Source organism: Clupea harengus, unplaced genomic scaffold, assembly GCF_900700415.2.
Source record: "Clupea harengus unplaced genomic scaffold, Ch_v2.0.2, whole genome shotgun sequence".
Lineage (NCBI taxonomy): Eukaryota > Metazoa > Chordata > Actinopteri > Clupeiformes > Clupeidae > Clupea > Clupea harengus.
Window position 1 is genome coordinate 31,560 of NW_024879834.1, and position 11,064 is coordinate 42,623.

At 39.5% G+C, this 11,064-nt stretch overlaps 1 long non-coding RNA gene across 1 annotated transcript; it reads left to right on the forward strand.

Annotated features, from left to right (window-relative positions):
• The first annotated feature begins 289 nt into the window (after window positions 1-289).
• LOC122130481 lies at window positions 290-4,600 on the forward strand. Its single transcript, XR_006151899.1, has 3 exons — window positions 290-1,185; window positions 1,562-1,593; window positions 4,433-4,600. It is a non-coding gene; the product is annotated as an uncharacterized LOC122130481 (long non-coding RNA).
• Window positions 4,601-11,064: the final 6,464 nt, after the last annotated feature.

Consider the following 11,064-nt stretch of genomic DNA (forward strand, 5'->3'; position numbering starts at 1 on the left):
GATCACTTGAATTCAAGACTGTCTTTTATTGGTGAGCTGATTTGGGGAAATTAAACTTTTCAGCGAACATTGAGTGTCTGGGTTGCTATGGTTACCCCTCAGGGTGCCTGTGCAGCTTCATATTAACGAGTTTATGTTCACAAGAAAGTTCATATTCACACATATTAACATGAGTTAATCACACACAGGCAACTGCAAACTGTTAAGATGGGTCTCTAAGCTTCCTTTGGAAATAGGGTTTTATGTCTTTACCCGCTATTTTACGCCTGAAATGGGCGCAATCCTGTTAGTAAATGAGGCCCTGGGTGTGTATATTATGGGTTGAGGGGGTGATTGTCTCACATTGTGTACACAAGTGTTTTAAAACAAAAGGGGCTATCAACCAAATCTCACACACACCCTGCCAGGCCAAGACATTCTAAGACTTAATTAGCATGTGAAATGACATAGTGTTACCCTGAGAACAGAGAGATAGCCTACGGTTGAATCATGAGCCACCTTGTCAAATCTTGTCACATGCCAATCATGGTGGCAGGGGGGTCATAAATAAATCAAAACATTGACACGTGTCAATCATAATTACCTGGGGGTCATACATCAATCACAGTTTTGACAGTTAGTGAATTATAAAACTACTGGCGTCATTTACATCTAGATGCTTGGGACATGTCCCAACCACTTTTGCATTTTGCATTTTGTGTATTCCTATATCATACATTCCATATCATGATATTTATTTTGTTTATCTGGCATTTCACATAATCTTTCCTCTTAGAAGACTTCCAGAATCTTGTATGTTTATGGCTATCAACATCCTTAAGTGAAAGGACTGCATATTTACCTACTTTACCTGGGACTTCATGTTCTGAATCATCGATCTCAATGATCTCAAGATGATTGGTCCTTGACTCTGGTTCCTCCACAATATCTTGCACCCCTTTTACTTCTGAATGATGTCAAAAGTAATTGCATTATTTAATTTCTCACCACAAAAAAACAACGATGAATTAACGTTTCAAATTATGATTTTTTTTTTTTTTGTTATTCATTCAACATGTAAAAACAACGGAGTGGAATGTCTGTTTGTGTTTCGGCCTCTGTGATTCTGCCCACTGCCCATTTCTGCAGTACCATTTTGACACCCTGGGTTGCCAGATAAGAACGGGAACAGCGTGCAACCTCCATGTAAGTAAGCAAATTAACTTGACCAACAGAGATACTATTTGATTCTACCTGACCAAAAAAACTGCATGACCAGAGATGCATTTGAAAGATAAGCTCTTGCAGAACTATACAGATAGCTGATACATCTGGTGTATTCACGGAGCAAACAGGTTTTTCTGGAGTTCTTCTTGTTTGGTTGATTTAAGGGCATGCGATTTTCGCCACACTTTTCAGCCTAGTTTTCATTGAGCTAATAATCAAGCTAACATTGCTAGCTGCGTTGCCTACAGGGTCTCATCACATTTGCCTTGCTTCGTGTCAAGTCAAGTGTCAAGTCAAGTTATAATAGCAGTGCATTTTCACTTTACTAAAGTAAGACTTGTTTCTTTGTTAACAGATTTTCAAGAGAATGTTGAGAACACACAACTGGTAAGAATATTTTTGTTTAGCCTAACTGAACAAAATGGTTGTCGTCCATATGATATTTAATTATTAATGATATGTGAACCAACAGACTTTGAAATAAAAAATACTACGCAAAATAACAAATGAATTGAAAGTGGGTGTTTGGTTCATCCTAGTTTGAGTAACAGCTCCTTAGTAAAGTAACCTAGAGTGGTGTCAAATGGCCCTCTGATACGTTTATTGAAGGGTCATCCCTTGCACTGTCTCAGAAAGGCTGTTTACTTAAGAGGGCAAACTGAGGACACTCCCCAGGAAAAACAAAATATTGCACACATCGAGGTGTGATCTGTAAACATGTGATGTTCACATAATATTGAGTGTCTTATCATACCATAGGTGCTGGAAAAGGAGTCAGTTATAGGCTCTCAGGCACCTTACATATGAATGCTGGAGATAATATAGTCTGGCCATATGATATGTGTACTATATCCCACTGATCGAAATACCTATCAGACAGTAACTTAGCGATCACTTAGGCCTACACATAAGGATGCTATCACTTTAAATAGGTACGCTCCTGGGTTGTAGGGAAGCAGGTGAACGCACAAAAGGGGGAGGTTTGTTTTCCTCACGGTGGTGTGGCGGCAACCTACGTTTTTGTTATGTAAATAATCACACACTGAAAAACAGGAACAAAGACAGTATATGTGTAACCTAGACCAGACTGAAGCTTGGTAAGAATCAGAAGTGGCTAGGACAAGGGGGGTCTTGGACCCAGTATTCCCCACTGTGGGTTATTCAATTAAATGAATGAGGAAAGCAGGCGGCATATGAAAATAATGCACTTTATTTTCTGATGTCTTATTTGAAGGCAGATATATAAATAGATGCTTATCAATACATACTTAAGTTCAGTGTGGCAATAAATAGCTTGCATATAAATAGTGATACAATATTGCACAATTCTCATAAGGTGCTTACACAAGCCACTAATACCAAGCAGCACCAGAGCTGTGGTTAGGCTACTATGCCTGCTACAAACTTAACAATATAAAGAAAGGAAACTAATATGTTAATAGTGACAGAGCTATCAAATCATAATTAATCCCACCAAGAGAGCACTCTCACTGCAAAGGAATGAAAAGAAAAGAGTAGGCTCAGCCAAACACAACAAATAAATAAATAAATAAATAACCAAACACAACTTGGAGGTGGTTTCACACACACACACACACGGTCAAAAGGCACACATTGTAGCAGAACATAACCGCCAATGCAAGCCTTGAGCTTGGAACAGCAAATGTGGTGTAAATGTTCCACCCCACTAATTTCGTATTATACAGTTGAGTTTTGCCTAATTACCTGATTAGTTTTCTTTCAGAGCTTTATACTGTACCTGTCTTAAAGTGGAAATACCAGTAGATTGGGATGTTATAGGTACACTGCGGTAGGGCCCAGCATGGATAGCGACAACATATGGCAGAATACAGTATAATTGCATTTTGTGGGATGTTTTTGTGTGTGTGTATGTGTTTTTTTCCCCCACAGGCTCCATTTGTTACTCTTATGTCAGTAATGTTAATAATTGATGTGCAGCAGCTAAAACGAGGACGTTTTATTTTCTGAAGGGGGAAGTACTAGAATACTAGAAATACTAGAATACTAGAATACTAGAAAGCAAGGAAAAGGAGGGTGATTCGTTGTGGCTGGAGTTTGAGTAAAGTCTTATCAGTTCGAACTCGTGTCCGTGATTCTTTATACGTCTACTACACCAAGAACCTATTCCCGGAGAGATCTAGGTTTACACTGGCAGAAAATCATCAGAATTTATCGCCATGTGGAACTGGTCAGGGTCACCATTTGAAAGGACAGCCAAAATGTTACCAACAATGGAAAAGACCAGACTGGAAGGTTTATACGTCTGAACCTTATGGGACAGTAGATGCCCTAAGACCCCCCACCAACCCTGGTCATCAGACTAAGGCTCTGGGGTGCCTAATAGCAACCAATGCATGGGGTTGCTGTGAAAACAAACAGTCCAGGTTAAGACTTAACTGTCTTACAACGAAATGAAGATGGACTCTTTGAATTGAGCATATAAAAACACACAGCCTTATAAAACACAATAAAAACGGTCCATACAAAGACACTCCAAACACAATCACGGGTCAACCAGGATACATATTCTGATGAATGTGCAGGTGTCCTTAACTTAAAGATGCACCCTCATTTTTAAAACCACCCACTCTATGGTTTGGGCTATACAATCTTTTGTGCTCACATGGCATAGTGTGAAAGTATCCAATAGCCTACCATTAAGTGCCACAGCAGCGCAATATTAGATTTGGTGAAGGAGAATACCTGGTATGTAAAAGGATTTTAAATTCACTGTAGGCCTTCACTATACCCTGCTGATAGTGTGCATTTTAGATATATATTCTTCTACCAGCTTAAAATGGTTCACAAAAGACTTTTCAAATGCAGAGGGGGGACTCTGCAAAAGTATCCACAGTTTAATTCACATAGTCTACTGATATGCCGAATGTGTGAAAAAGGTCCATGTTTGTGTCACGTCTTACTTGTTTCTACAGGAGTGTTTTATTGTTCTTGTATGTTTGGGTTGCCGTGTCTTTAATTAGGACTACTCATTGTTGGAACTCTCTGTCGGGCACCGCCCTCTTGAGGATATCCCTTAGGATTCATTAAGTTGTCAAGCGGAAGTCAGAGTCTGCTCCACGAGATCCCTGTTCTTAGTTTGTCAGCTGTTTCACCGTCAGACAGCGGCCCAGGGGAGCTACGTTGAGCAAAGACTGAGGGTTGTCTGTCTTGTCTGTCTCTCTGTCTCTCTCTCTCTCTCCTGCAGTGGACGCTGACGGACTGATCAGGAATTACACTGTGGACTGTGCTCCATTCTGCTGTGGTTGTAAATGGACTTTAGATAGATAGATGGTGTACCTTTACAGTTTTTCTCAATTGCTTACACACATTTTTTGAAAGCATACCTCATTTTCTCAAAACTCTAAACACAAATCCAAAAACCACACACACAAAATGCAAAACCCTCCATATCTCCTGCAAAATGCTACTTTGCCTTCAAAACAATGTTATGTCTCCTCAAAATGGTATTTTGTGTTCAAATGACACACACAGACCATCATATGTGTAGACATTTCTCCTCCTCGTCCTCCTCTTACTCCTTTGCCTCTCTGATCACCTCTCACTTCAATGTTGCCATCCATTGTTCTCCAAAACAGGAGCTCACCTGTGGCCCTTATATTGCTAAAGCAATACACAAGGAGATTTGGCATTGATTAAGTGTGCAAAATAGTCGATGATTGTGTGTAGTGTTTTGAAGAAAGTGTGGTTTAGAATTGAAATCTGGGTCTAAAGCAGGAAATGTGTTTATAGTTCAGCAGAATTGGTTTAGGGAGTTAGCACATGAGTTACAGGTTGTGGTCATTGTGTCATAAGTTCCAGTTTTTGTGTATAAACAATTGAGAAAAACTATAAACACTCACTCTGATATAAGTAAAAAGTAAAGGCAACTTTACATTTGAGACTTGACCATGACTTGTAATGTCTGTCCACAAAGCTACATTTACGTAAGTGAAATAAAATCAAACCAAGCACATTGAAAAAAAACACTAATGTAGTGACCTGATAAAGCATGGTTTAGCTTTAGACTAAAACTGTAAAATGGTAAATGGATTGCATATGTTATACCTTTTCTACTTTATATTATATGAATGTACTGTCATCCTTAACTAATGTCTTTATTGTTGGTTATATTCAGATATTTGCACATGTCTATTTTTTCTTCTTATCTCTCAAACTAGTCTGCCATACTTCAGACCATTAGACAAGTGCAACCTCTCAGATGATACAGTACATATATGTGGAACTCCTGCCCTGGCTTTTTGTTCCTGTTTTAAAGATGAAATCATGTTTATGCATCTAATCACATTTCTATGAAGGATGCTAGGCTGCGGTGGCAGTAGACATTTTTCTTCTTGCCAATACCATTGTCATGTAATGAATTTCTGACAAATAAGAGGTCTGTTTGTTGTTTAAATGCACAATACAAAAAAGCTTTCCAACTTTTTCCCATGCTAGCTCCATAAAAGATACATTTTCACCTAGATGTGAAATGTCATATTTCCCATCACCACTAGATGGCAGCACCAATTAGGGGGAAGTGTATTGCTCTCAGAAACAACAGCATTCTAATAATGTACCATCCTGATGATGTTGGCATTGAAGAAGTAAATGACAAGCAACCTGTGTTACTAACTTTGGATTGAGTGTCACTGGCATTAACTAGCATTAGGATATTCTGGTACAACAAGCCAAAGCTTACAGTAACATCCACCAATGAAGGGGGAAGAGGTTAGTTGGGTAAACTGCTCCAGGAGACCAAAGTTCATGTCCGTAGTGTAGAATATTTGTATTTTTCATTTATTTGTACCTAAATTTCCCTCGGGATTAATAAAGTATCCATCTATCTATCTATCTATCTACTGTATCTATCTATTTTCTAAGGAGTTGCAAATCATGTGAAATTTTCCCCTACAAAAATGTATTACATTCACACCACCTCCATTAACACACAAATGGTCAGCAAGACGCTCCCTGTCTGACACCTTTCACATCTAGGCAGACCCCATATTGTTCCCTTTCCTTACATGCCCCCACCTTACACCTTGACCTAGACCCCCAGACACACCCATTCCCCATCACATTATGACCAAACGAGGTCCTTCCTTATGACCAAATAAGTTCCTTTTTGCAGTTCACTGCGACATAACAGTATGGTACATGACGTCAGTCATGGGCCCAAATCGAAGCATTTATCTATTCACGCCTGAAAGGCCGCGAGATCTGTCAATGCGCGCTCCTGAGCCCGCCCCTTTAGGAGTCCATAACTTAGATTACGCAACAGATCTCTTCCTTAGAAAGAAACTGAGCAAGACAATCAATCCAAGGTAACACTGTACACGCCAACTTTGTTATGTCTGGTTCCTGCTTAAGGAACCGAGGTTACGTAAGTAACCGAGACGTTCCTTTTCGCAGTTCACTGCGACATAACAGTATGGGACCCTATACATTCCCGCGTGATAATACAGTGGCAGCCAATCACACACACCAGCTTTATTGAAGCCTTTGCCCTCATAGAGGTTCATACGGCCGCTGGCGGTGAACATATTAACAGGGCAACCTTATCATAGGCGGCATGGATCCGTGATCCTGCGCCTGTAGGAAACCACCCTGGAATGTTTCATGTGCAACATAACATGTAGACACCAATGAACACACTTATCATATACCTCGTTCTCAGGCCAGGGGATTCAGAGATCGCTTGCCCGCAGAACGTTATGAAGAAAACTAGGTTCAGCCACATCTAACATATAGAATCTAATGAAAGTGTGGCGAGAACTCCAGCTTGCAGCTTTGCAAATATCTTCCCCTGCTTAAGGAACCGAGGTTACGTAAGTAACCGAGACGGTTATTACCATGACCATGCATGCATACACCTTCACACCCATCACGTTATGACCTACTATGCCATTATGTAAAAATGTTAATTCTGTAGCCCTATAATAGTTACGGAATTCTGTTACCATTCAGTGAAGAATATTCTTAGTAATAATCCCTACCTATACAATCTGAGTTTATTGAGCTGTGCGTTGGAGATACTGAGAACATCACATTGTGAAGACATCGTTGTGTGCTAAGCTTTGCTAAACCTTGTCATTTGGAAAAAACTGATCTTTCATCATCCGACTTCCTAAGTCTTTGCTTACTCCATCTAAGATCAGCTAACTTGAATTGAATCAAGCAATACAGCTTTGGTGTTTCATCAGGGATTCACCAGAAACTCTTTCAGTAGGTTAAGGTCATTGGGAGGCATGGGAAAATGTGAAATGTGAAACTAACCCACGCTTTTGTCCTTGTTACAATTCAGTTTTTTTCTGTTGCTGTGGTTGTGTCCCCTGCACCACTAGTCAGCCTCACCACACCTCACCTCAAAGGGGTGAAGAGTTCATCCTCCCAGACATTGACTGCTCTAACCTCGGCCCTAACCTCTCACTGACGAGAACTTGGAGTACGTGACGCCACACTCATCTTCACTTCACTGTGTTTAAAAACCCACAGCGCAAAAAGGAAAGCATTTTATCAGCATTTTGGTAAACAGTCACACGTCCTTGTCAATCTTTTCGTTGAAGTTTCCATTAGTGAGAATTTGACAGACGCCTCTCTGTGAGAAGGTAGGTGCCTTGTTTGTTCATGTATAGTCATAACTATGACAGTGATGCATTTATTTGCTTTGTAGTTTCAATGGTGATTTTTAGCTTTCTTTCTCTTGATCAGATTAGGTGGACTTCATCCAACGCAACTATGATAGTGATACCTTTATTTGAGAGACAGTTCTATTTTAATGTTTCACTAATTTCACCATGAATTCCTATGTTAGCATGTTAGTTTCTGCACAGATAGGAACCCATGTAAATTTTGACCTTTCTACTCTAAACTCTGTGCCCTCTCTGTATATTCAGCTTTGGAAGGACAAATAATAGCATGTTATGTACATTGTTAGACTGTTACCGAGCAGGGTACAGGTGCTATGGTTAATACAATTTACATTTTAAAGGAAAATATAAATTCACATTTTTAACATTAATTTTCTTCTTAATAGTTAAGTTAATACTTAAATATTTGTTTTCTGTATTATACATAGCTTTTAGTTTTGTTGTATTCATGGCATGATAGTAAATGTGTCCTTTACTCTCCTGTAAGCACGCATGCTAGACTCTTCTCTATTCTTACTGAAGTCCAGTGTGTAGTAGTTGCTTCCACCTTTTCTGATGTGAGTGTGAAAGTTACACTGAACACTACTGAGACTAGTAATAAAGTAATAGTAGAGTAAGGATATCCAGTCAGCAACCTAAACTCTTTAGATCCTCTCTGTTCTTAATGTATCTTCCTTAATCAAAATCCAATACTTTTTCTAAACTCTGCCTATAAAAATTGAACAGTGTGAGTGTGTTTTATTATTGCAGGGAAAGTGGGAAATGTGTTTTAAAAGCATGCTCATGTTGACGGCAATATTTCTCCTGAGGCTGTCAGGTACAGTGGACATAATATAATACTTCCAGGATATGCTAGGGTGATATGGCCTATGAATGTATGAATGTGTGTATTTTTAATAAATGTATACTATTATTTGGAATCATATAAAAAGATATACTGTATCAGTGTTATTTTAACATATTTATTTGACACTCCCAAACTCACCACACACGGCCCTCAGAAATTATAATTACGATACTTGATCAGTGCGAGGAATATACTCTTCTCAAAGCTGTCTGCATTTCAATCTTTCATCCAAATTGATCCTTCAGTGTGACTGTGTTTCAGGTGTTCAGTGTGGAGGGAGTGTGACCTACCCCTCCACAGGAGTCTGTGGCCTTAAAGGGGCATCAGTGGTCCTGCCCTGCACATATGAATATTCTTGGGTTGGATATTATAAAGGTGGAGAGTGGTATAAAGAGAAAAGAGGGAGAGTCAGAGAACACAGTAACTCTGATTATCCTGACTGCAGTCTGAAAATAGACAAACTTTCAGATGATCACTCTGGTGTTTATTACTTTCGGTTTTACACATTTCTTCACCCGAGTTGGATAACAGGCCTCAAGTCTCAAGTTACAGTCTCAATTACACGTAATGATAAACATATACAACTCACAATTTGTTTCCTTTTTTCTGATCATAATGGAAATGATATTCAAGGTTGAAGCCACAATGACTTCTAACCTCTCTTCTCAGACCTGCAGGTGAAGGAGGGTGCTGTTGATGGGAAACAGAATCAGACTGAACTGACCTGCAGCACCTCCTGCAGCTTGAGCTCTAACACTCAGTATGTCTGGTACAAGAATGGGCAGCTTCTACAAGACAAAACCACAGCCTCTATATTACTGGACTCAAGCAGGCCATCAGACGAGGGAAACTATTCCTGTGTTGTGAGAGGTTATGAGGCTCACCATTCCCCTGCAGTGTGTGAGTAGGGATGTAACTCAAGAACATTGCATGACTATTTCATAACATTTACAAAGGATACTTGGATCTAAAGTTCACTTTTATTCAGATTCAACAAAAAGCATATTTTTTCTAGTTTTACAACTTGATTTTTTTGTATACAGATAACCACATAGATGTCTTTCTCACAATCATAATGTGCATGTGTACGTTGATAGATATGGTGTTTAATACTCATATTTTACACTTGGCCATAGGTGCTCCATCTAAACAGTGTTGGGGTGTGACCTACTGTGTATTGAATGGTTCATCGGTGGATATTTCTGGATCACATGGAGTCAACATCTCTGTTACAGGTAAGCCCTTTAACTATTTTGATAATGAAATGTGTGTACACGTAGCACTGTGTCCCCTACACATAATATATTCTCCAGTTCTGCAGGTGTTGATAACTCCTGAAGCAGTGAAAGAGGGAGAGAAAGTGACACTCACCTGTAATACAACCTGTATTCTGAGTAACAACCCCACCTTCATCTGGTACAAGAACGGAGAGCCTGTGACCTTCAAACACACAACCAGAGACAACAGGCTGCATCTAAACCCAGTCAGCAGTGAGGATGTGGGCAGTTACTCCTGTGCTGTTAGAAGACACGAGAGTCTCTTCTCCACTGATGTGTTTCTCAAAGTCCGATGTAAGTTACTACAACTGACTGTTAATGTGTACAGATGTGTACAAATATGGTTCAAAACATATTGCATATAAAATATATTGTGTTTTTTGTCTATTTGTAGGTCTATATGTTCTAAATGCTACCAAAATCAGACACATCAATGAATTGTCTTAATTTGTCACATGATTGCTATTGGTATTTATTAAGATAAAACTTGTACACATCTTAACAGATAAGCCAAAGAATGTGTCAGTGTCTATCAGTCCTGGGGAAATAGTGGAAGGCAGTTCTGTGACTCTGACCTGTAGCAGTGATGCCAACCCACCAGTGCACAACTACACCTGGTATACGAGGACTGGAGCTGAATCTCTTATTAGGGGCACAGGTGACAGCATCAGCTTCAATGTGGCCTCTGATTCCAGTGGACTTTACTACTGTGAGGCAGAGAATGAAGTTGGCTCTCAGACCTCTACTGGAGTTGCAGTTCCTACAGCAGGTCAGTGCTGTGTAGTTTTATGGGAATACTAAAATGCATCTTTGCCTGTTCAAATTCCGCTGTTTGTTTACAAAATTCTGGCGAAGAAGTGATTTAATGCTTGTGTTGATGATTAGAAGGAGGAGATTTAATACAGCTTTGACTGTTGTCATCATCTTGCCACATGATGGCATTCAGAATGTAAAGCCAGTTAGCTCTGCCTGCAAACTATCACCTACAGCCCTTTTAATAATGTTGCATGCATTTACTGTTTCATTATAAAGTCTTTAATTTTCCCTCAGCAGTGGCTGGCAT